Source organism: Sminthopsis crassicaudata, chromosome 2 (assembly GCF_048593235.1).
Source record: "Sminthopsis crassicaudata isolate SCR6 chromosome 2, ASM4859323v1, whole genome shotgun sequence".
NCBI classification, from domain to species: domain Eukaryota; kingdom Metazoa; phylum Chordata; class Mammalia; order Dasyuromorphia; family Dasyuridae; genus Sminthopsis; species Sminthopsis crassicaudata.
In genome coordinates, this window is record NC_133618.1 from 172,826,733 (window position 1) to 172,854,602 (window position 27,870).

Genomic DNA, 27,870 nt, shown 5'->3' on the forward strand with positions numbered 1-27,870 from the left:
TAGTAAAAGAGATATCTACACAGGATTCAAGACAACTTGTTCTGTTCTTTGTTTCCTCTGCATGTAAAGAATAAAATTGACCAATATTTATTCATGTAGTGATATTGAGCACTGCCAGATATCAACATAGCATGTACAGTCCTTATTCAAGAAGAAAGATTCTACCAAGAGTATAATTGGAAAATTTAGTAAAAATTACATATCATTAGGAAGATTGGTGCAAAATACTTCAGCAATATGGTCATATTTTTTATGAATTCTGTGATTGGGTATAGTTAACATGTAAATAATCAGTTTCATTAGTTTTACATTGACCTTTGTAGCTTCAAGAGCTCTGAGCAACTATGCAGAGACTTGGGACTCCCTCTACCACTATGCTAATTTTCTTTAAGGTTCAGCTGATCATTGTGAGGCTTAAAGACAGTGTGGCATAACATAAAGAACAGTGACCTTGAAGTCAGAGAATGAGCGTTTTGGGCTCTGCTACTAATTGGCTTTGTGATTTGGGATAAATCAGAATCATGAAATCTTAGAATTAGATTGGACAAGAGAAGGCATCTAGTTCAACTAACATATAAAGGATAAATCTCTTTTTAGAAAAAAAAAAGCTTACACTTAAAGACTTTATATAACTTTAAAAAAAGCTTATTTTATTTTAGGACTGTTTAAATATTAATTTCTTTATCTTATAGTGAAATTTGCCTCTTTTTAATCTCCACTCAAGTGATTCAAGTTATGTCTTCTGATGCAAATTATACTATATTTAATCTCCTCTCCAAACCACCCGCTGCACACATTGCAATCCTTTAAATGGGCAGCCTTTGGTAATTACATTAATTGAAGTGGTGGTAGAAATTCCCACACTCACACTAGAAACTTCCAATTATGCCAGTTGGCATAAAATCATCATTTACTTTTTCTTTGGAATAGGCATTTGACCAGTTTAAAATTCCCTTAACTATACTGTCATGCTGCTCATGTCTGTCCATCTTGTGTGAGATAGTCAACTACTTTAATGAAATTTTATATATATATATATATATATATATATATATATATATATATATATAGATAGATAGATAGATAGATAGATAGATAGATAGATAGATATAGATATATATATATAGATAGATAGATATATATATAGATAGATAGATATACAAATATCTATCTATCTATCTATCTATCTATATATATATATATATATATATATATATATATATATACTATGCAAGTATATCACAACAAGATAACTATATCTTTCAATAAAGAAAATGGGGTGAATTGGATTAAATGTTTACTCAAAGAACCTATGTGTGTCCATAGTGATCACCATTCTGTTTTGTACATGTTCATATCTACCACTTTAATGAGTTCTTAATTTTGACAGAAATTAAAGTTTTGACTCTTAGCTTATAATTCAAAGAATTTAACATATTCTTTCTTTTTTTTAAATCAGGACAGTATTTGCTCATATTGCTCATGTGGCACCTCTTTCTAATCTACACATGGTTTTAGAGAACTCTGGGATATAATTAGTCTGTGATAGGCAACTTAAATTTATTAATAATACTTTAGTATTTTCTTAACACTTTTCATTTGTAATGGATTTCAACTCCCTGTTAATTATTTTAATACTATATTTCCTCTTAAGTTATCTATTCTTATTATATCCATCCTTTACAATTGATAACTATTGTTTTATCTTGTTCTTGCTCCCAGCGTTCTTTCCTTTTTAATACTTAGCACTTATTTCCTATTTTTACTCTCTGTTATGCCATTCTTGACAGTATTCTTCAGGAATAGGCTACATTCTTGGTTCCATTTTTATGTATATACATATTTGTGTGAGTATGTGTATATGTATGTATATATATGTATATATACATACAATCATATGTGCATGTGTATAGGTATGTATACAAATCTAGATCTGTATGTATGTAAGTGTGTATATCTGTGTGTATGTTTACAGTGTCATTCTTTGACTTGGGGAAAGAAGCTGGCACTTGAAGCTAGCCAGGCCTGGAGTCTGGAAGACTTATCTTCCTAAGTTACAAAAACAAGAGATGGTCTTAAAAAGGATCCTGTTAACTAAAACCATTTTGCCAAACAGATAGTTACTTCCTCTAAAAACTGATATTCTCTTCAGAAATGGTCACAAAATCAGTTATAGATTCTATCCTGTTCAGCAAGATATTATGAATGACTTTGTCAAGTGCCTTACTAAAATCCAAGTATACTCCATCTATTACATCCTGAAATGAGATTTGTATATCATAGGATTCTAAATGACCTACACTGGATCGTGTGATGGCTGCTTTTCATGTCTATGGCAATATTATGAAGCAGAGTATATTGGAAATCATAGGATCAGTCTTGGAAATTGAACTCAATTTACTACCACCATAACTTGGAGCAAATCATTTAACCCCAACCTCAGTTTCCCTGTTTGTAAAATGAGGCAAATGATTTATATAGCCTAAATCAATGCTCATGAATTTAAATGATCATTTCCAATCTATTCAATAGGAAACTAGAATATTTCTAGCAGTAATATTAAGAAAAAAATATGCTTTCTTTTCATTAAAAGAAATAGAACATTTGCTTGTAGCTAGCCTTAGAGAACTTTCTTTCTATCAATGAGATAACTGAGAAAAAAAATCAGAAATCACAGTGCAAACTTGTTCATTGTTCATGCATTCATGTAAACTATTTGATCTGAACTCAGGGCCGTAAACTTCACTCATCATAAATTTCCTTTATCTTAGGTTTCATTTGTTTCTAATTTATTCATTAAGATTTTGGAGATGTCACATGTCTGTTATAGTAATCACACCTTATGGTACTCATTCTACCACATCAAGGTGGGAACTAACATCAAAAAGTGTCTTATGGTTGCTGAGACAGAAACACTTTGTGAATATTCAAACTCTTGCATGGTATGACCATTAAAGCATGAATAAAATGCTGGAACTGGAATAAGGAAGACTGAAGCTTAAATCATGCCTCTAAGTATATGACCTGGGTTAATCACTTTCTTATTTGTAAAATGCAATAATAGCATTTGCCTTCTAAGGTTGTTGTAAGGCAAAGATGAGATAATATTGATAAAGTGCTTCACAAACCTTAAGATGGTATATATATGGTAGCTATTGTTGTTATCATCATTATCATTGTCACTAGAATGCTTCTGACCTCACCTTCTGACCTTGGAATACTGCTATTTACTCCTTTACAATATGATAACCATTATGAATTCAGAATTTTAAGGGATCTCATGTATTACCTAGTCTAATATCTTCCCTTTACAGATGAGGAAACTGAGATATAGCAAAATTAATTACTACCTAGTAAGTAGCAGATGAAGGACTAGAACCAGGTTCTCTCATTCTACATCTGATGCTCCTTTCATTGCACAAAATTTTTTTAGATTTTAGCTTTAAATGCTATATTATATTTGTATATATATATACACACACACACATATATATATAGGCATGCATATATATGTACATATATACATATATATAGGCATGCATATATATGTACATATATACAAATTTATAGCTTACTTACTTTGTCAAATTTGTACTAAATTTTAGACAAACCAAAAGGCACTCTTATTCCCTAAAAGTAGCTTTTCACCAGATTTCCAGAGATGATTTCTATCCAATTTTTTCCAGTGGTAGCTACATATAAATGACATAGAAGAGAGGGAGGGTCAAAGAGTATAGCTTTGTTGCAGAGAAGGATGTGGAAAATGGATTATTCAATCATCAAACAGTGTTTTCCAGATGAAGCATCACATGCAAGAAATTGCAAGTAGGACAAGATAGTTGTGTCATTGTATGCACAGAGGAGAGTACAGCATAAGATGTGCAGAAAGGTAGGGAGAGGCCAAATTATAACACACTTTAAATATCAAGTAGAGGTCTGTTGATTGAACTATAGAGTTTATTGAAAATTGAGGTGATGCTTATACTTTCTAGCTGTGTGATCCTGGGCAAGTCAACCCTGGTTGCCTCAGCCAAAAACAAAACAAAACAAAACAATACATCTTAAACCTATATTGGATTACTTACTATCTAGAGGAAGGGAGTGGGAAGGGAGGGGGAAATTTGACAGACAGACAGAAAGACAAAAAGGAAGGAAGGAAGGAAGGAAGTTAGGAAGGAAGGAAGGAAGGAAGGAAGAAAGAAGACTGATGAGATTAAACCTTTGCTTAAGGAAAATCACTTTGCTAGTTGAATAAAGAATAGGTTAAAATAGGTAGAGATTGAGGCAGGAAGACCAATTGAAGGGCTAATGCAGAGGTCCATATGAAAAATTAAGGAGGGCCTGAACCCAGGACAATGGATATGTAGGTGGAAAGGCAATATAATGGATACAAGAAATGCCAAAAATGACAAGATTTGGCAGTAGATTTTACACACACACACACATACACACACACACACACACACACACTCACACACACACACAAAGTGTGTATATAGAGAAAAAGGAAGAAACAATTAACAAATCAATCAGCAATCACACTGATCATCTGAGAAGAGACAGAAAATACTGTCAAAATTTAGACAAGACATTTTACTGGCATGGAAAGTTTCCAGATGATGCATGCCCAAAGCATTAGAAAGTTAAGTGACTTGCACAAAATCATAAAACCAACATCCAACAGAGAATGACCTTAACCTAGGTCTTTCTTAGTATGAAGACAGTTTTGTATCCACTAATCCCAATCTGCTTTTCAAACAAAATTTCATATTTGCTTATACATATATCCACACACATGCATTCATACAGATATACATTTTCAATACATATATACATGTCTATAGGGGTATTTGTGTTGTATATGTTTATATGTGTGCATATGTATAGTGTGCTAAGGCTTCAGCCTGAGCAGAGTATTTACTGATCTGATATGTTGGAGGGAATTACTTCACCAAAAGTTTTCTTCACTAAGGAAAAACATTTCAGATCCAGGAAAAAATTGTACGTGTGTGTAGATGTGTGCGTATGTGTGTGTATATACACACACATACACACATATTCATCATTCATATATGTATGTATACATGTTGAGAACCATAGTACACAGGTCTGGGGGAGGGGAGGGAGAGGGAGAGGGAGAACAGACAAGGAGAGAGAGAAAAGGAGAGGGAAGGAGAGAGAAGAGAAGAGAGACAGATGGAAACAGAAAGAGATGATAGATGAACAAACAGATAGATAGATGTATACATATAAGGTTATTATAAATACATATATATGCATATATTTAGGGAGAGGAAATAATATATACAAAGAAAGAAAAGGAAGAGAGATGAAAGTGTATTCAGGGTTCAATGATCAAACCAATCTGTTTGGATCATCTAGTATTGAAATATTATGGGGAAAATGTATGGTTTCCTTAACTACTCTGCGTTTGGTACATTAAGCATTTGACAAAAAAAAAATGATAGGATTTTATCTTATACAGCATTACTTGTTTATTTCTGCATGCCTCTGTTTGAAAGTGTATATACATGCAGATATATTTATTATTTTTGTTTTCAGTAGCTCATGCTACAGCATATGCCAAAGCCTCTATCGCAAGAAGGAAAAGCCTGCCTTCTTTTCTCTGCACCATTCTTAAAGCAAACATGTCCTTTTTATATCTGCCATTTTCAGTTTGGCGCTTTAAAAGTAAGTAATGGTTAAGAGTAAATAGTTTGGCTTTTTTCCTGACTGCCTCAGCAATGCTAGCTTTTTCTAGATAAAAAAAACAAAACAAGCTGTGACACCTTCAAACACATTTTGCAATGAATGATTCCACTGCAGGTTGAAACAGTCAGTTTTTAAAGAAGTAATGCAGAGGCACTTGGTTCCCACAGGGCTATAAAGCCTGTAGTGTGTTTTTGTATTAAACTAGTGGCACAGTCTACATTCTTTCCACATTTGGTACTGCCATTGAAATGTCTACAGATGGAATGAGTGTAAAGGATGCCTTTAAAATATAATAGAAAATATAAGAAGAAAAATGTTTAAGACTTGTCTAATTTTTCTTCCCTTATATTGATATGTGGGAGGGTAATGAATCTTAGTATTATTTCATCATTGGGAAAGAGTTGTAATTTAAAGACATAACACTTTCCTGATTCTCTGGGTTATAAAAACATTGAAAATAATTAGGTCAATATTCAAATTCATATGGTGATACAAAATTTCTAATGAATGGTTTCTAATTGTTTTGTTCTAAAGATATCACCACCATGCCATTTTCTTAGCTGTTCCTATGTCTTTCAGAATGTGAGCTTACCAGCAGTCATCAAAACCATGTGATACTTGCTAAGAAAAAGAGTAGTTGATCAGTGTAATAGGTTAGGTTCACAAGACACAATAGTCAATGACTATAGTAATCTAGTATGTGATAAATCCAAAGACCTCAAGTTTCTAGAAAAAGAACTCACTATTTCACAAAAGTTCCTAGGAAAATTGGAAAATAGTATTGAAGAAACTAGGCATTGACCAATACCTAACACTCTATACTAAGATAAGATTAAAATGGGTTCATGACTTAGATACAAAGAGAGGTACTTTTAGCAAATTAGAAAAACAAAGGATGTCTACCTCTCAGATCTGTGGAGAAGGAAGGAATTTACAGCCAAAGAAGAACTAGAGTACATTGTGAAATGCAAAATTAATAAATTTTGATTATATTAAGGTAAAAAAGATTTTGTACAAACAAAACCAATGCAGACAAGATTAGAAAGGAATCAGAAAACTGCCAAAAAAAAATTACATCGAAGCACTCTGATATAAGCCTCATTTCTAAAATACATAGAGAATTGACTCAAATTTGTGAGAATACAAGCCTTTCTCCAAGTGATTAAATCATCAAAGGATATGAACAGATAATGTTCAGATGAAGAAATTAAAACTGTTACTAGTAATATGAAGAAATGCTTTAAATCACTACTGATAAGAGAAATGCACATTAAGACAACTGAAATACCACTACAAACCTCTCAGATTGGTTAAGATGACAGAAAAAAAAAAGATAATTGTTGGAGGGGATGTGGGAAAACTGGGACACTAATACATTGTTAGTGGATTGTAAGCTGATCCAAATATTCTGGAGAGCAATTTGGAACTATGCCAAAAGAGCTATCAAACTGTGCATACATCCTTTGATCCAGCAGTGTCTCTACTGGGTCTGTCTATATCCCAAAGAGATAATAAGAAAGGGAAAGGACCTACAAGTGCAAAAATATTTGTAGCAGCACTTTTTTGTACTGACAAGGAACTAGAAACTGAGTAAATGCCCATCAATTGGAGAATGACTAAACATGTTATAATATATGAAAGTATTATAATATTATTGTTCTACAATAAATGATTAGCAGGATTATTTCAAAAGCTTGGAGAGATTTGCATGAACTGATGCTAAGTGAAATGAGTAGAACCAAGAGAACACTGTATACAGCAATAACAAGATTAGACAACAATCAATTCTGATGGACATGGCTCTTTTCAACAGTGGGGTGATTCAGGCCAATTTCAATAGATTTGTGATGGAGAGAGCCATCTGAATCCAGAAAGAGAACTATAGGGACTGAATGTATCACAGCATAGTATTTTCACCATTTTTGTTGGTGTTTTGCTTGCTTTTTATTTTTTTTCTCATTTTTTTTCTTTTTGATCTGGCTTTTCTTGTATAACATGATAATTGTGGAACTAAATATAGAAGAATTGCACATATTTAACATATATTGGATTACTTAGGGGAGGGATGGAGGGAAGCAAGGGAGGAAAAATTTGGAATGCAAGATTTTGCAAGGCTGAATATTGAAAATCATCTTTGCATATATTTTGAAAATTAAAGGCTATTATTAAAAAAAATGAGCTTGCCATAGTAAGAGTACTATATTTGTCTTATGAAGAAGCAGAGAACATTCCATTTTACTCGTAAGGCCTCAACTTCTTATTTTGTAAATGATAATTACAAAACTAAAATAAGTTCTAATTCTATAGAATGAGAGTTGGACAACCAGCTACTGGTGAATACTAACAGTCTTCATATTTACTGCCTTAATTATAATTAATTTAGTTAAACTATCCAAATGATATCCTTGACTTTGTTTGGAGTGACTCAGATCTTATCTTATATGACAGAATACCCAGCTAAGAAGGGCTCTAGTGTAAATGGATGGTTCTGACTCTGTCTATAAAGTTTTTATCTTTTTCCTATTTTCAATCTGTAAAGATAGAAACTTTTTCTTCAGTATACCTAACTGGATCTCTATGGATTTCTATTATAATTTCATACAAAAAACTCAAATATATATTTCTTTTTCAGTAGTCAAGGAGTATTAACAAAATAACAGACATAAAGACTAAAACAATTCTAATGGAAGCAACAAACATTTCAGGGTTTTTTTTTTTTCTGTCTAAAAATTGCCAGTAAAATTTCCTGAACTACCCTGGATTAGGTCAACAGTCAACAGACCATATTCTTCATGATTTTCCAAACTCTTGGCCTTTAATCTCTATATTGTGACAAGGTCCTTGAGGACAAAAGATTTAGTGGAGGATAAGAGTAGCATATAGAATTACAGTTAGGTATTTGTCTATTTTATTGTGTATTTTTCTGTACTTGGTAAAGAAAATAAATCTGAGATTAGAGATATATTCCATACAGATTTCTTCCATCAGACTTCACTATCTCAAAAACCTTTCTCAGATGTTTCTAGCCTTCTATTAAAATACCAGCTTATGATAGTCATTTTATGAATCAATGGTCAAATAAAAAGGGCTCATATAGCAGACTAGCAGAATAGCAAGATACCCTTGTATTACCATAAAAAGATTAAGGAAAAAAAATCAGCAATGTCAATCTACCAGTAAAGATACTAGCCTGAAGATCATGACAAAGCTTACCTGGAGAAGTCAGATAGTTATAAATATAAAATCAGTAGAAATCATTTCTCTCCATTCACAAAGAAGAAAAGGAACAAAAATTCAAATGAAGTACAAGTCTATTTTCTAAAACACTTAATCCTTGGAAAAGCAATGGAATAATGCAGGCACTTTCACTAAAGCAAGTACCTTTCCTTTGCAAATCAGAAAATCTGGGGAATACATGAAGTGAAGGTGCTGAAATGATCTGATGTGTATGATGACAAATATGTAAAACATAGCCTGTAACTGCTTTTGATTCAACTGTCCCCAATAACTACAAAGCTTCTCATTTTTCATTAGTCATTCTAATCATTTAACATAATAATGAAATTAATATGGTAGTATTAGGTGTTGTGATATTTTATAGTTTTTCTTTTTTTTTTCCAATACAAGTCTTTTTAAGGAAAAAAAATATAAAGTATTGGATATTTGTTCTCCCAATGAAAGGAAAAAAAAATCAAAAACCTTGCCCAGTCTCTTAAAAAATACTCTGGGACTACAGAAACTAATTAAAAGTATGTATAATATAAAGGGAAAAATAAAATTGTGCCTCACTGGAGACATTTATCTTTAAGTCTTAGTACTGTACTATGGAAATGAATCACCCATGCTGTCAATCCTCAAGACTTAACAGTGACAATATAACCTGAAAAATAATTCCCCAAACACTTTATTTTTGGCAAACTCTCTAAAGTCACTAGCATGCTAATCCTTTCCTTGAGAACAGTTAGCACAGTCAATGTGCAAAGCAAACACACCAAAATATGAGTTCCAGTTTAGTATGCTAATTAGTGCCATGGAAACAGAAATGCCAATGCTGAGTTAAGGGCAATCAGCAGCAACCAGATGAGCCATGAATCAAGGCCTGAAGAAAACTGCTGTCAACAGGATTACTAACATAGATTGTTTTTCACTGTGTGGTTTACATTAATACTAAACCAGGAGATTTAAACTTGGCACTTCAATTGACTATTTCACCACTGGGATATGCATTATCATTTGCAGTTCCAAATAGTGGAATTGCTATTATATAGCTTTTGGAATATGAAAATTAAAGTTTCACATCTTTTCACTACTTGTTATAGGATACATTATTTATTGTCTGTGAACATTTAAACATTTTGCATTTTTAACAATTTGTACTAGATTTGTAATGTACTCACACATTTCAGAAAAAGTCTATTGTGATGTAACAAGACAATTTTTAAGTGAAAAAAAATTTAATTTCCTTGCACATAGCAAGGAAACTCTAGATGTGGGTATCTTGGATGGCCTCAGTAAGGGTTCTTAACATTTGGTACAAAGGAAAATTAAAAGGAAATGCTCAATTTCCTAAGACTACATAGTAGAAAGTACAATGAATCAAAAATTATAAGGCAGGTTTTTTGTCTCTAGATGATAGCTCTAAAATAGAAAGAGATCTCAGAAACCAAAGTCATTCATTTTTACAGATTACATTCTTTTTTTGCAGATTTTTGCAATTTTTAAATATTGCAATCTTAAAATCAAAAGTCACAAATTTGAAGAGATTTTAAGCCATATAGCCCACTATATTTGTTTTACAGATAAGGAAACTGAGGAAGTGAAGTTACTTGCCCAAAATCATATGGATAGCTGAGGACCATGACATCAGGGAAGTGATGTCACTACCTGCAATTGAGGATGGGCTGTGCAGAGTCATCAGCCTCACTTTCTCCTTTGGAACCATTTGGTCCAGTGGCAATATATAGATCAGAATGGCTGGAGATGGTGGAAGCAGTGAGAAACCTTGGCTTTTTTCAGCTAAGGTATTTAGTAAGTCTGTTTGACTGAGATATTTATTGCCCAGTCAGTGATTAAGACTAGGTAAGAGATGAGTCAGAGAATAGTTTCTTTTACCTAATCAAAAAAAAATCAATCAAAGAAGGGAAGTCCTTCAAGGTTTCTAGCCAAAACAGAAATTTACATTCATTCTGAGCAAATTAGGGCCCAATGACCTAATGAGGCTTGGCCTAGGACCTATATTGTTGGTTAGTGAGAGTAGTACTGAAATTTTAGCTCTTGATTCAACAATCAATGCTCTAAAATGTTTGCGCCAAGCACAAATAACCATAACACAAAATAGTATGATTATTTAATAAGAAATATAGGGGGGGACATGTGTGAAATATGAAAGGGGAAAAAAGTTCCTTCTTGACATCACCAGTCAATATAATAGCATTCAAAGTAGATCTTCATGGAGGAATTGATATTTGACATAGATTTTAAGGGATGGATAGTAGTTTAACAAGTAGAAAGGGAAGGGAGGATTCCAGGAATAAAGCATAGTTTAAGATGAGGCAAAGACTCAGGAAATGGCAGAAGCATAATCAGCAAGAAGTCCAATTAGATTGACAGGATCTGGGGGAGGAAAATTATATTTTAATTGAAATTGATGTGGATTAGGAGGGCAATTACTGGTTCCAAATGATGTGTTCAGGGATTAGCAACAAATGCAGAGATAACAGGCATCAAATGTTGGGATTTGATCAGGTGAAGAATTCACAATTGTCATTCTCTTCATCAAAAGGTAGGTTTATTTAAGAGAAGAGGTTACACACAAAATAAAGATATATAATAGACACAAGGAATGGTAAATATGAAATGGAATTGGAAGAGCACATAACAAGGAAAAGGGCTTTAGTAATTAGTGATGGAAAAGACAAGTCTCCTAAGTGAAACTCACATATAACCAGGAAAAAAAGGAATACTCCATAATGTTGGAGTATGCCCTTAGCCAGCAGACTAAATCTATAGAGGAACTTTAAAAGAGTTAATTAGTTATAATATGTAGAAAGGTATGATGAAGCATGGGAGGATGAGAAGGGAGACACCAGGAGGCAGAGTATTGTGGTGGGCTATAACCCCAAGAGGTATTCAGCAAAAATGGCATAAGCCATGGACAAATTTATAGGGGAAATTGAACCTTAAGGTTCATAGGGTGACATAGCTCAGATTTCTGATCAGACATAGCAAGATGGAGCTGCCCATGATCTCCAGAGATAGTAGGATTTTTTTCCCCTATCAGTGCCCTTCCCTGCCTCTCCCAGCCCCTCTCTGATAACTAGATCCACTGCTCAGGACCTCATCAAAATGAGGTAAGAAAGGTAGGCTGGCACCAGATTACAAAAACCCTTGAATTATAAATTAAGGCTTTTGAGCTTTCCTTGGTATTCAATAGGGAATTTGGATTTTAAGAAAAAGGAATATCATAACTAGATGGATGGAGTAAGACTTTTTTGGTGGATGAACTTTTGTTTTCCCCTAGGGAACAGGTTTTAAAGCAGTTTTGTTTCAGGAATATCTTCTTACAACATTACATACAACTTTTTCACTTAAATATTTGGCTGGCCCTTAGAGCCAGGCAAGGGGATTAGGAGATATGTTTAAAAAGGTTTCCCTTTCCTTCAAGGCTTGGGAGGAATTCTATATTGCTTCTTTCAAGAAGTAAAAGATGGCAAACAATTTCTTATATTGGAAACTAATAGTATAAGGTTATATGTGTGCATATGTATGCAAAAACGAGACCAATAATTCCATTAGTGTATGGTGAAAAATTTTCTTTATAAATGCATATCAGGATCTCCTCTGCATCTTCCAGTCTCAGTTTACATAGTTTCCTGGAACAGTGGGTAGCTAAGAGATTTGTTCAGTTACAGAATCATGATGTCTCAGGAAGAGAATTTCAACCAAGTCTTTTTGACTCTGAAGTGAGCACTCTATCCACTACACCTTGCTGCCTCTTGCTGGGATTAAAACTTTTGAAAATTCTATATTCAAACCATTCAAATTTAAAAACCAGCCAATAACATATTAACTATTTCAAACACTTCATTATACAAGTAAAAAAAAGCAAAAAAACAAAAATGAAGAACTTTGATTATGTGAAATATATGAAGATAAATGAAGTTGAATAGGTTTGGTAGATGACTTGTCTTTAGAAATGTAAAGAAGTTCAGAAAATGAATTTGAGATGGGACATTTGGGTATCAAAATCGGTATACATTTATTAAGGGAGGACTTGGGAAGAAAGTAAAGGAAAAGATGTAAGAAAGAGGAGACCTGGAACTTAAAAATAATGACTCAATATGAAAAAGTAAAATTCAGATTAAACAAAAAAGTAATTAAAAGAAGGGGTTGAGGAAGAAAAAAAAGAAGAGATGAAAGACTTGAGAATTAATAGAAAAATAGAAGAATTATATAAGGCATAATACGTAAGATAAATTGGTAATATAAGGTAAGAGATTATTAAAAGTTTAAAGAAACTAAGAATCAATTTTGAAATGTTAATATGATATTAATGAGGAAATGAGACCATCAACTCTCAAATTTGCCAAGTCTGGATAGGCTCTACTGGCAAGGATAACAGAGGATCAAGAATCCTCCTAAGCACTAGCAAATACAATTAAAAATATATTTTTTAAAAAGCCAAGGATCTCACAGTCAATGGGGGAAAGCATATACAAACAAGATTTATGTAGGGTAAATTGAAAATAATTCTAGAAGCAAGACAGATACTAAAATTAAGGAAAACTGAGATAGTCTTCTTACAGAAAATAGGAATATGATCTGAAGGAAGTTAGGAGACAGATACAATGAGGTTAGAGAATTCTATGCATGTAGGATCAGTGAAAAAGCAGTCAGGAGATGTACTATTGTCTGTAGGGAGAAAAAAATAAGAATGCCAGTGCCACTGGATCACCAAGTATGTGAAGGTGATTATGATCCTACAACTGGAGAGGTATAAAGGAGCAGAATATGAAGAGCTTTGAAAGCCAAGTAGAGGATTACTTCCTCTTTATTTTTCTTTCTTTTATATATGTGATATAGGTGATTGGGAATCATTGGAGTAGATTAAATGGGGGGAATGGGGAGGTGACATTGTGCTTTAGGAAGATAAATTTGACAGCTGATTGGAGAAGGGACTGAGCAAAAATCATTTGAGGTAGGTGAGAAGAAGTGTCAAGAGGAAAGAATATGGCCTATGTGAGAGATATTACAAAAAAAGTAGAACTGATTAGACTTGGCAAGTGATTTTTTTATTACCTATTCTTTGTCCACATCCTTTTTGATATTTCTGCAGCATTTGCCACTCTCAACTTTCTTCTGCTCCAAAATACTTTCTGGATTTTTATGACTCAATTTTCTCCTGGTCCTACTCTTCCTTTTGCTGCTACTCTTAATTATTACATCTTCATCAATGTTACATTATATAACTGTGGACATATCCTAAATTTCTGCCTTTGGCTTTCTTCTCTTTTCCTTCCATAACAGGAGTTCTTAATCTTGAATCCATGAACTTAAAAAAATAATAACTGTATTTCAATATAATCAAGTTTCTAATTTTCTGTATTTTGATTTACATCTAAATCCATTTTCTCAGAAAGAATTAATAGGTTTTGCCAAACTACTAAAGTGGTCAGTGATGGATGTGGGGAGGAAAGGAGTTAAAATTTCCTAATCTATGCTCTCTCAATTGATCTCATCAGCTCCTATACAATGATCATGCAGGTGATTACCAAATCTAATTGTTAAATCCAAGACTTTCTCCTCAGCCATATGCCTCATCACTACCTAATTATTGGACATTTTAAGACAAAACATGTCTAAAAACATATTATTGTTGGTCCAAACCCCCAGAGTGTCCCTGTTATTTTTAAGGCCAACACAATTATTCCATTCATGTACATTTGCAATCTCAGTAACTCAATCAGTTACTTTCAATGACTCCTCTTTCTTATTCATACCAAATAATCAATCTGTTACAAAATATAATACACATAATTATACAATTTTTGAACATACATACTTCTCTCCACCTTCACAGCTACCACCTCTTTTTAGACCCTCATCATCTCTACCCTGGACTACTGAAGATCCCAGCAATTGTCTTCTAATTGATCTCCCTTCCTCAAGAATCTCTGTCCTCATTTATGTAAGTTGTCACTTCCCCTGCATGCATTTTAGGGCCAATACTGTTTTTTCTTCATATCTTAGAATAGATTCTGTATTCATGCATAAATAATGTATTCTCTTTTAGACTCAGTTTTATCTTTTGTAAAACAGGAAAAACAATACCAGTAGTATTTATGTCACAGTGTTGTTATGAGGAGCAACTATGATAATGTATGCGGAATGCTTTACTACTCTTGAAGTCCTATATAATTGCTGGCTATTTTTATATTTTGTTGTTCAGTCATTCCAATTGTATCCAACTCTTTGTGAACAAATTGGCAAAGATATTGGAACAGTTTGCTATTTCCTTTATCAGCTCATTTTACAGATGAGAAAACTGAATCAAAAAGGATTAAGTGACTTCCCCAGGGTCACACAACTAATAAATGTTTGAGGCTAGATTAAAATGAGATCCAATGCATTATCCCATCTATCACCTAGCTACCTCTGGCAATTATTATTATTATTTTTTTTTTGGGGGGGGATTACTTGTTCTTCTTTCTTTTTTTTAATTTTATTTTATTTATTTTTATTATATATATATATTTTATAATATTATCCCTTGTATTCATTTTTCCAAATTACCCCCCTCCCTCTATTCCCTCCCCCCGACGACAGGCAATACCATACATTTTACATGTGTTACAATATAGTCTAGGTACAATACATGTGTGTGAATATCATTTTCTTGTTGCACAATAAACATTAGAATCCGAAGGTACATGCAACCTGGGCAGACAGATATTAGTGCTAACAATTTACATTCCCCTCCCAGTGTTTCTTCTCTGGGTGTAGCTACCTCTGTCCATCATTGATCAACTGGAAGTGAGTTGGATCTTCTTTATGTTGAAGATTTCCACTTCCATCAGAATACATCCTCATACAGTATTGTTGTTGAAGTGTACAGTGATCTTCTGGTTCTGCTCATTTCACTCAGCATCAGTTGATTTAAGTCTCTCCAGGCCTCTCTATATTCCTCCTGCTGGTCATTTCTTACCGAGCAATAATATTCCATAACCTTCATATACCACAATTTACCCAACCATTCTCCAACTGATGGACATCCATTCATCTTCCAGTTTCTAGCTACAACAAAAAGAGCTGCCACAAACATTTTGGCACATATATGTTTCTTTCCGCTCTTTAGTATTTCTTTGGGATATAATCCCAGTAGTAGCGCTGCTGGGTCAAAGGGTATGCACAGTTTGATAACTTTTTGGGCATAATTCCAGATTGCTCTCCAGAATGGCTGGATTCTTTCACAACTCCACCAGCAATGTATTAGTGTCCCAATTTCCCCACATCCCCTCCAACATTTGTCATTATTTGTTCCTGTCATCTTAGCTGGCAATTATTATTAATAGACTACAAAAAGAAGTAAATATATAGCATCTGGGGACACAATCTATACAATTTATCTCACTAGATAAAAGAAAGTCATGACTGATTCTTTTTCAAATTATTTCACTAAAATACAAAAGCCCAGAAAGTCTTTTAATTGATCCCATATAGTAAAATAATAATAACTCCAAAACAGAACTACTACATCTACTGATGGTTTTACAACAATTACTATTTTAAGCTTTTGAAATATGGATACTTTAGCCTATCCTATTTAAGGAGCTTGCAGAATACCAAGTGAATGCCCCATTTTAAACAATGGTTTAGCAGATCTAGCATTCTGAATCATTTAGTTCTGCTTTGTCCTCATTATGTTTCTAAAGTCATTTAAAAGATTTAAAACAGAAATAAGTATTTGCAAATTAATTGAACTCATAAAATGTATCCAAAAAGCATAAGCTTTTTTTCAAAGATAGTACTTGATATTACTTTAATTCAAGATGATTAAATTAACTCTTATAAATTGAATTGGATGTTGTTCTTAAATGATAATCTCTTGTGGTTATTATATTTTTGAAAGAGAGGCTATTTCTAAGCATAGAATCCACATACTCACTTTTAAAGTTTTATGATTCTCTCTTTTTTTTAAATGTCACAGTTGTTTTCTAAACCACTCCCATAGAACTCTCTCTTGTAATAAAGAAAAAAATTAATCAAAATCATTCCCCACAGTTACCTAATTTGAAAACATATGCAATATACACAAAATTACATCACAGTGATCCTCCACTGTCTCTGATAAAAGAAGGGAAGTGATATTTTTTTTAATTTACCAAATGTCCTTTGGAAGTAAGGTTGATGAGTATATTTAATGTGAGCTCAGATGCCTTTTTTTCTTTTTAAAACACTCGTTTATAAAGACAATGTTCCTAAGATATTGTTCTTGGTGGGTTATTAAGTTATATAATTTGGTCCTTCTCAAACAATCATCCATGGAATTTCCTGAAGGATAGTATTCACTGTCAACACAATTATCAAGCTATCAATTGAAATATAGAAATACTGAAAATGAACTCTAAATAACTCTAAAACCCTTCCCCAAAAGTTTGCCTCAGTAATGCAGAAGGCCTGGTGAAAAAAAAAAAAATATATATATATATATATATATATAGGTGTTGAGTAGATCAAGAAGGCCTATGGGAGATCCAGAATATTGGATTTTGGGGTCATATAACTTTTGCATCTATTAATCCCTGCCACCTTTATTTCCACACCTTCAACATAATCATTAACATTACTGGAAACTGGAGTTACTGGAAAGAAGCAGACATATTATCTCTTTAAAATGCTTTAGATAGCATCTTTTGCATGACCATTACAAATTTATTCATCCCAACAAACAATTATTTGTGTACATGAAGTCCATGCAGTTGTAGAATGTAAGCCCCATGAGTGCAAGTACTATTTTTAGATTTGTGCTTTTTGGTTTCGTTTGGTTTTTTCTTCTAATTGTCTGGTATGGTGATCATTTAATAAATTGATTTGGACTTCACTGAATACTATTGGTGATACTAGAGAAATTAGAAATCACGATCCCTGGTCTCAAAAGGGTTGTAAGTGGGAAAACAAAATCCACATATAAACAATAAGAAAAATAAAAATAAAACCATGACTCTATGGTCCAAATGTGTATAAATGAGTATTTGATACTTAGATTAATAATGATGAGGAACTAGATATATCTTTAATTTCAATGATTCTCTGAGTTTTAGAATGCCACAGATTTTGACTCCATTTTCTAAAAAAAATCAGAATTTATTAAACTATGTTTTTGTCTAGCCAGTTTTTCCCTTTCTGGGAAGAATAGCTGGCAGTTTGTGTGACACTGAACTGGTTCTCCTAACAGAACAAGATGATCTTTCAAGAAAACAGCAAGAGATGTTATTCACTGGAAATATTATTCACCTGGCCTTTGGCATTCAGACCCATTTCAATCCATAGCTTATTGGCAATTGTTTGTTTCCAGCTGGAAATTAATTAAGGTTTTCATGGTGGAAGAAAAGGTATTTGCTTTGAACCTTAGACACAACTGCTGGAACTTTGAAATCATTTTCAAAAAGTCTCCAATTTGAGGTTCAATGAACAACATTTTGAGTACCCCCTGTTGTTCTCATCCTCTATGAGCTGAACAATGTACTAAAATGTTTTGTTGTGGTGCATATGTAGGATTTTAGCCACTTGGAAAGGCCAACTTTTGCCAAATGGAAAAAAATATTCCTGTGTCAGAACACAAAATATTCACTTAAACAATGATATACCTAGACATTTCCTTAGCGGTTTCCCCTCATTTCATATCTCCCCATTGCTCCCACACTTTGTAAAAGAAGCAGTAAAACATATAGTAAGAATGAAAATAAAGAACCAATTTTATTGGGGTGCTTACAAAGCAGGAGAGGGGTGAGTGAATTTCTTGATTAATTGAGATTATGTATGCATCACCTATAGGCATATTAATATCTTAAGCTTTGGCATCACATTGAGACTTAAGAATTTTTTTTATTTCTCCACCACTGATTAGAACACTTGAAATTGTAGTTTTTATTTGGTTTAATGTAACTGGTCCTTAGTTGATGTTGAGAGTACTATAGCAGCCTATCTTTTATTCAGAGCTAAAATTGGTCTCTCAAAGCAGTTGTTCCTTTTTACATTGCCAGAGTTTAGTTGCTTCCAAGAAGGATATCTCTAGTTGAAGGGAACAGGAAGACATTAGAAAGAAATGTCTACATTAATTTTTTTTTCTTTTCCTGAGGCAATTAGAATCAAGTGACATGCCCAGGGTCACACAGCTAAGAAATCTTCAGTGTCTGAGACCATATTTGAATTCAGGTCCTTCTGACTTCAAGGCTGGTGCTCTATTTACTGCATCACCTAGCTGCCCAGTGTCTACAAATTTTAAAGAATATTCCCCCCTTCTCTCTTATTTCCTCTAATAAGCTTGTTTAATTTCTTCCAAGTACCCATTCTTGTAACTAATACCTATCAGGCACAGAATGCAGAAATGAAAAGTTTGTTAATGGAGCTGATATATAGTCCAGAAGCATGCTATTTCAATATTATTTGTATTTTAAATGTGCCATATTGACTGCTTCCTCCAAGCACCCAAGAAAGACCCCAATTTCTAGTTCTCAAACTAAGGTAATATAATAATGTTAGATTTCCCCCCCATTTTTCTTTCAGAATCTAAGGCTCTATGGTATTTTTTAGATTATCTAGATTAATTTTAGCCTCTTGATTAAAACAGCATAACTTATAGTGATAAAATCTGGATTTGATGGCCTCTGAGGCTTGTTAAAATGATGACTTTATATATGCATACATATACATATATATATGTATGTATATATTATTTATATATTTTTACATATATATTTTATATATTTTTATTTATATATGTATATATTAGTTTCTTTAATTCCTCCAAACATATATATATATATGTATCTACCTATCTATCTATTTATATATATATATATATACATATATATATGTGTATATATATATATATATATATTAGTTTCTTTAATTCCTCCAAACTTTAAAGTATCTGATTTCATCAACATGGAAATCTCTTTCCACAATGCTAATCACATTGTCTATAGTACCGAAATATCAATTGATAGAAAGAACACTAGATCCACAGTCAGAGGACCTGTCAAGGTTATAGTATCAAAGAATCTCAAAATTCAAAGGAACCTCAAGGGTACTTAGGCCAAACAACAGCTTAAGAAGAGTCCCTGTTGTGATCTTAACAAGTGGTGCTCTTGGATCAATCTGTTATGCAACAGAAAATGCACCATGCATTAAAAAACCTAGATTTGAATCTTATATCTTAACTTCTACTTGCATGATCTTGGATAAGTCATATAACCCTTTGGGCTTGTTTTCTCTGTCAAAATTAAGAGGTAGAATTAGATAATCTCCAAATTTTTTTCCAGCTCTAGTAATCAAGAACTCTACATAATATAGCAAATTGTTTCATTAGTTCCAATTATCAAAAATAGCCATAAGCTAATAGTCAACAAAAATGGTGATGCCTCCAAAAATTAACTGAGAATTTAAATATAAAAAAATAATGCTTTGTTGATTCTATATTCAAAGATTTTCAAGCTTGGTAAGACCTTCCAGAATTTCTTGTGATGGTATAGTCTTTGATAGTCTGTGATCAAATCTACATCACAATAACAGATTTTGATAGGGGATATGGTGACATATGAAGAAATAAAACAACTAAACAAACCACAGCTAAAATTCCATGACCAGCAAGTAAAGAAAAGGATTCATCTGATTTCTTTGTTCTTCTCTTGATGTTAAAATGTTCTTCAACCACAACCGGAAGAATCCAGATGACTAGACTCATGTCTTGGCAGAGAGACAATCAATACATTGTCTGGGAGCCAATGTTTTAAATGGCAGGTTCTACTACTGCCAAAGTATAAATATTAACCTCTGTAATTAACTAAATATAAACTTGATAAATCACTTGTGACCCCCAGTTTCCTTTTTTAAATAGGTCACCTAGACATTTGCCCCCATTATGTACCTTCAAGGGCCTTACAAGTTCTACAATGCAATTGCTTCATATTATTTTATGCTCACATTTCATGACCAGAAGAGAACTAGCTCACACTTCAAGAACCCTACTTGCCTCTTGAAAGATTTAGTTTCATTTTAGAAATCCCATCAGCATTACAGCTAACTATAATTATAGGAGATTCTCTTCTCTTTTCCTCATACCCATTTCACTAGATCTTATAATGATATTAAATTATTTGAGAAATAAAAAGTAGCTATTTTTTAAATATCATCTAATTTCTAGATTTATTCTGAAGAAAATATCCATTAAGAGAAGGCAAATGGGTTTGTTACTATATTAAGGCAGCTCAAATTTAATCCTAATTTCTGTGGCACTAATGCACTGAAAATGAATAAATAATGGTGTCCTTTGTATAGAAAGGTGGTGCTTCTGACTTACCATCAGTTTTGCATGCACAGGGAGCTGTTTTTTTTTTTTTTTTTCCAGCAATGGGGATTTTTCTGCAGAGATCAAACATTTTCACCAAAACTCTATAAGACTAATAGTCCATTTGGAGGCAGAATTGGAAGACAATATGTAATCACATATAGAACCTAGGTAACTGGATGAAAAAAAGGAAAGAATCAATGACTCTGCTCTGTTTTTAGAAGAATCATTAACTGCTGAGACTTTTTAGCCATAGGCAAATAAAAGTGAACTAGCTTGTGATTTGCAGCTAACTTTGACACTATCTATTTCATGTATGTTTTTTTTGGTTTTTTGGTGGTGTTTAAGAGTCAATATTCTTCTGAAGTTTCCAACCTTGAAGACCTTTCTGATGTTGGAAGAATTATTTTAATTAATGTTGTACTAATTTAACACAGAAGCAAGTGATACCTGCTTGGAATCTCACAAAAGTATTGTATTTTTCCATAGTAATAAAGTTTTCCCAGCCATAGTAGATTCTCGAGATATTTTCTGACAGAATGTAAAAAATGATTCTATAAATTATTGAGCTTTTGATACTGTCTTATATCTTTAAAACTTTCTTTGCCTCCACAGTAATACTTAGCATTAGGAACTACATTGGGGCTTCACATATTGAATGCTTGTTGACTTAACTGAATGAAGAAAATTAAAGGATAAATGAATCACAACATTTTTAATTGTTTATTTTTGTTAGGGGAAAAAAACCTCAAACTTACTTGTTTGCCATTGCTTTCTTCCAGATTAAAGAGAATTCAAATTCAGTAGGGCATATGTATTCCACAGTGGCATATTATAAGAGGGAGAATATACAGCTAGACATAGAAAGTTTTTAGTTGCATTATGTTCATATAAATATATACAAGATTTCATTTTTGTAAACACATGTATCTACTGTGAAAATCGTGAATTTTTGCATATTAGAGAGATTTTATATCCATAAAACCAATTCCAAATCTTTAATACCATTCTAGCACAATGGAACAAAACACTAGATAATTAATCCTTCACTGATTCATCACAGATTCAAGCCTATGCTATTTGTCAGCTTTTGTTTTTTGTTTTGTTTTGTTTTTAATTCTGGGGAGGTAGGGGAGAATGCCAGTGAAATTTGTGATTGCATTGGAGTACATATCTCCTGCTGTAGAACCTTCTTCCATAAATACACACTAAAAAGTCATTTTTAATTTATGATCAGATGCCTGAAATGCTGAGGCATTTAGCTATTTGTCTATTGTTACAAAGATTTATAACAGAAACAAAGCTTGACTTCAAGTTTTACTGACTTTGAGACTCTACCATACAGTAGACAGGGGCTGTGTGCTACATTGTCTTTGCTTTTTTAATCTAAAAGTGCAATTTCATTCCTATAGGCAAATACCAATGAGGAAAGTTCCTCTATTAATTCAGTTCAGGAACTGTTCCATAGCTCATAGTCTAACTGCTGTTAAGTAAATGAAGGATGAAATCAATGAAGGAAAGAAGGGAGGATTTATTTAATACCTTCTCTGTGCAGGCATTATGCTAAGCCATCTATTGATCTATCAAACATATATATATATATATATATATAAAATCCATCCACACATATGGAGATGTTATTATGTTATTATTTCCCCCATTTTGTAATTGAGGAAAAATTAATCTACTTGTCCAGAGTCTCAAAGGCTGGGTTTGACCTTGTCTTCCTGAATTTAGGTCTAGTGTTCTATACACTGCATGACCTAGTCGATTAAGGAATTAAGAAGTTAAGCAACAAACCAAGAGTAACACATCTAGCATGTGTTAGGTACAACTTCTGCTATTAGTGCCTCTCAATATCATATCCAGATAGCTACTACAGCTCAAATTTCAGAAAAATAAGACCACACATTTAACTTGAAATCAACTATGTTATTCTTGTATAATATAAATAAGATGAATGTAACATTTCTTAGGTGGAGATTCCGTTTGGAATATCATTTGGAACATCTCTTCCATAGGGAATATAAAATGTAATTTTATATTGGTCAATGCGGTACCATGGAAAGAAGATTATATATAGAATTAGAGGATGTTGTTTTTAATTCCAGTTTGGTCATGATTTACTTGTGAAAATTAGCAAGAAATAACTTCTATGATCTTCAGGATTTTTTAAGATCTCTAATATAAGGGGATTGAACTTAAGATTTCTTAAATTTTTTCTACTTTCAACACTTTTGCCCCTAAGAAATTTTTTGTCAGATTCTACTATGAAGTATAAATAAAATAAAGTATAAAATAAAATAATTATATGAATCATTTACTGATAATAAATCATAATTTTGCTATCCCCCACATTCAGTTACATGACCCCATATGAGGTTGTGATACACAATTTAAGAAGCTTTGAACCAAATAGTTACTAAGGTCTTTTCTACCTCTAAATATATGGTCATATAGATCTTTTCCATGGGGGTAGTCATGGCCCCATTACAATGCCGTCTAATACTCCTATGTAATTCTATTAGTATGTCTGGAATTCTTCTCACATCCTAGAAGGCATAATGTGTTGGCATTATTTGGAGCTTAATGGAAGCTATTGAGAAGATGAGATGATACCCCACTTGTTTGTAGGCTTGAAATGAGACATTTACCATAAATAGTTTACTCAGTATTAAAAGAGAAACAAAGTTATGGTAAAGTGAGCTGACAACATCACACAGGAATCATCCGCAGATAATAATGGCACTTAGCCAAGTAATCTACCACAAACATTCTTGAAAAGGTCTTCCTTTTATTTCTAAAAGCTGTCACTACTCACCACCTTTTAAAATCTTTAAAGCCAATCTTGCATTAATAATGCTACATAATCAGAATCTTGGAAAAGCTTTCACAGCCATTTTACCAATCAATAACTTCTACTCTCAGCTATCCTGCAGTGGTTTTCATTATTATTACCAAGCACTAAATTACCTTTCTTCATTTTCTTTAGTTTCTTTTTCAGAATTTTATCAATATACAATTAAAGAGACTATGTTACTTAATGGGTTTCTCCTAACCAATTGCTTATTTAGTCCAGCTATATATTTGTTTCATCTCTGGTTACCTAATAATAATATTATCAATCCCTTTAATTTCATTTCTCAGTATTAACATCTTACCTGAAGAGATGAGAACAAGGATATTATTTTATTATAAAGGATTAAGAAAAATAATTTTGCCAGTGATTCTCTATGTACAAGTCCTAGATAGCTGCCATTAGATATACTCACATTCCTTTAAAAAAAAGAATATACAACTGAAATTCTAAAGACTACATTTGGCTACAGATTTCATATAACGTATGCATCGAAAGAAGAAAGGTTTTTAATTTAATTATCTCCATTGGTAATATTTAATGATAACTTTTATTTTATATTACAGCTATCTTCTAACTGAAACTTCCCTTGTAACAAAGAAAAATATTTAAACAAAATGAACAACAAATGTAATAGCATCTCACAGTGTATACAATATCACTCTCCTCTTTACTAAGATAAAGGAAATGTATTTCAATATCTCTTCTCTAGGAACAAGATTGGTCACTATCAATAATGATATTTCCACTGAACAATTTCTCATACAAATAAGTACATAAGCGTATGACTCCTAAATTCTCCTCCCCGCCAAAAAAAAAACCAACAAAAAACCAAAAAACCTTCTAAATGAGATGATATCTGAAAAGTTATTCTATTGTTTGAAACAAAATAAGATCCAGAACCTTTCTGTGATTCTCTTCCAACTACATGGGGATTCTAATTTCCTCCACTGTTCAAATTGTCTTTTCTTTTTTAGTTTAGGTAAAAGGAAATAATGACATATTTTTTTTTCCTTTTATTTAAGGAGTAGAAGCAGAGAGTTAAGATTTCTGATTTCATCTGGGTAGAGAACTTTACATATGGAAAGTCCCATTACCTTTGCAAATCAGCATATAGATAGCAAAGTAGATCAATAATAGTACCATCTGCCTTGTAAGGATGTAGTATCAAATGAGATAATATTTGTAAAGTAATTAATATAGTGATTGATAAATAGTAAAAGTTATTTAAATGCTAGCTATTGTTATTATTATTATTCATTATTATTGTTTTCTGGTCTTGGAAACTGCCCGAGGCCACTGAAAGCTTTAGTGAATTGACTATGGTCACATTGACAATATATCAGAGCCAAGTTCATTCTGATTCCAAAGTCAGCCAGAGATTCATTATACCAAATTTTTGCTTAACTGAAATAAAATTCACAAAAGGTTTTAAAACTCTAAGGAGATATATAAATGCTAACACTAAGAATGCATCATGACTGTTTTTTCTATATTTTTATTATCTCCCTGCTGTTCCAAAGCCAATCTATAAGTTCATATTCATGGGAGTACAGGAAACACTTTTAAGGTCCCATTATTCCCACAGATAGGTATTTGTGTTTAAAAAATCCAAATATTTATAAGAAAAAAATGCCAACTATCTGAGATCTATTCATATAATGGAAAAAGAAAAAAGTAGAAACAAACAAAAAAACTAAGGAGAAAATGAGATTTATGACAATATTATTTTAAATTAATATTTCATTTAGTAAAAAGAACTAAAATATGATATATATATATACAATCTACATAAACATTGAATGAGCATCAAGAAAAAATGGTTTTGTATAATTACTTAAAAGTTAGACTGAAATATAAATAAAAATTATATAAATTACCCTGTTCAGTCATTAGTCATATATCAAGGGAAAAAAAAAAAAAAACAATTCTTTTCAATCTTAGGATAGTTGCATTGGGTATAAAAATAAAGAGTTAATTAGAAAAGACATCTATAGATTATTAATATCATATTCTGAAGCCATGTTCTCCCCTGCATAAATTACTTCCTCAAATCTTCCTCAACATAATTTCTTTGGGCAAAAGGAATATCAAACTGTGCATCCACTTTGATCCAAGTAGTGTCTCTACTGGGCCTGTATCCCAAATAAATCATAAAAAAGGGAAAAGGATACACGTGTGCAAAATTGTCTATAACATCCCTGTTTGTAGTAGTAAGGAACTAGAAACCTAGTAGATGCCCTTTACTTAGAAAATAGCTGAATAAGTTATGGTATATGAATGAATGGAATATTATTGTTCTATAGGAAATGATGATTAGGCTGAGGTCAGAAGTCTAGAAAGACTTATGCTAAGTAAACTGAATAAACAGATGCTAAGTGAAGTGAGTAGAACCAAGAGAACAGGGTACACAACAACAACAAAATTATGTGATGATCAATGTAATGGACTTGGCTCTTTTCGACAATGAGATGATTCAAGGCAATTCCAATGGACTTGTGATGGAAAGTGGAGTCCATATTCAGAGAAAGACTATGGAGACTAAATTTGGATTACAACATAGTGCTTTTCACCTTTATTGTTGTTGTTGTTGTTGTTTGCTTAGTTTTTTTTCTCCTTTTTTCCCTTTTGATATGATTTTTGTTGCACATCATGATAAATGTGGAAATACTTTTAGAAGAATTTAACATGTTTCACCTATACAGACTAGATTATTTGCTATCTAGGAGAAGATGGAAGGGGAAGATAGATAGGAAAATGTGAAACACAAGTGTTTGCAAAGGTGAAGGTTGAAAATCTCTTTTCATGTATTTTGGAAAATAAATAGCTATCATTTTTTTAAAAAGAAAAAAAAAAGATTCCTTTGGCCAAAAAAAGGAAAGAGACAATGTAATGTAGTACAGAGGGCTGAAACTCTGAATAAGTGTAATTGAATCAGACAACTGAGCACTTAAGGTTAGTTACCTATTCAATATGAGACAATGACTCTATTAGTATATGTTTGGATAAATGGCTCTTCTCATCCTTGAAGCTGGCTGAATGTTTGGTGTAAAGATAATCATAGTCAAGGATTAGAGGGTGAGAGAGGCCAGAGGCACTTTACAGTAGGATAAGGAGGAGAGAAGTTGGTGACTTTGGACTCAAGAACCCAGGATACATCATTGGTGAGCCTCATGGCAGTTTGTCTATCTCCTTCATTTCCCCCCCGAAAGATGGAGGACTTTGATTTATCCTGACTCTGGCTGATCCTGAGACCTTCCAGGGAGCCCCTGTACTTCACAGTGTAGTAAAAAGAATGCTTGATTTTGAGTCATGAAACTGAAGTCTGAATCCTATCTCATACATACATACATATGTAAATAAAATTTCTGCCTATATACAAATGGATTATTTGTTAAAAATACTGAATATAAACATTATTTCATTTTAATAACAATCATCTGGAGAAAATAAATAATTGTATATCAAAATGATGCAAAATAGTAGAATTGCATTAAAGAACTTGCACCACTTAATAGATTTTTCAGCAATCTATCATTTCTGACAAGAAATAAGAAAATATTTTAAGGTTATATATAGAGAACATGGCTATAACATTGAAAATGCATACACTATTGTAAAGTTTTCCTATCTACAAGATGACAGAGTTTTGGACAAAATACTCACAAGCAATACAGGTTCTTAATAAAAGTCAAAATAAACAACTATTATGATTATAGAATGATAGCTTGCA

At 32.5% G+C, this 27,870-nt stretch overlaps 1 protein-coding gene across 2 annotated transcripts in view; it reads right to left on the reverse strand.

The window, feature by feature from the left end:
* Positions 1-27,870, reverse strand: part of PLCB1 (phospholipase C beta 1) — an 814,021-nt gene that overhangs the window by 655,732 nt on the left and 130,419 nt on the right. The gene's annotated exons all lie outside the window — the stretch shown is intronic.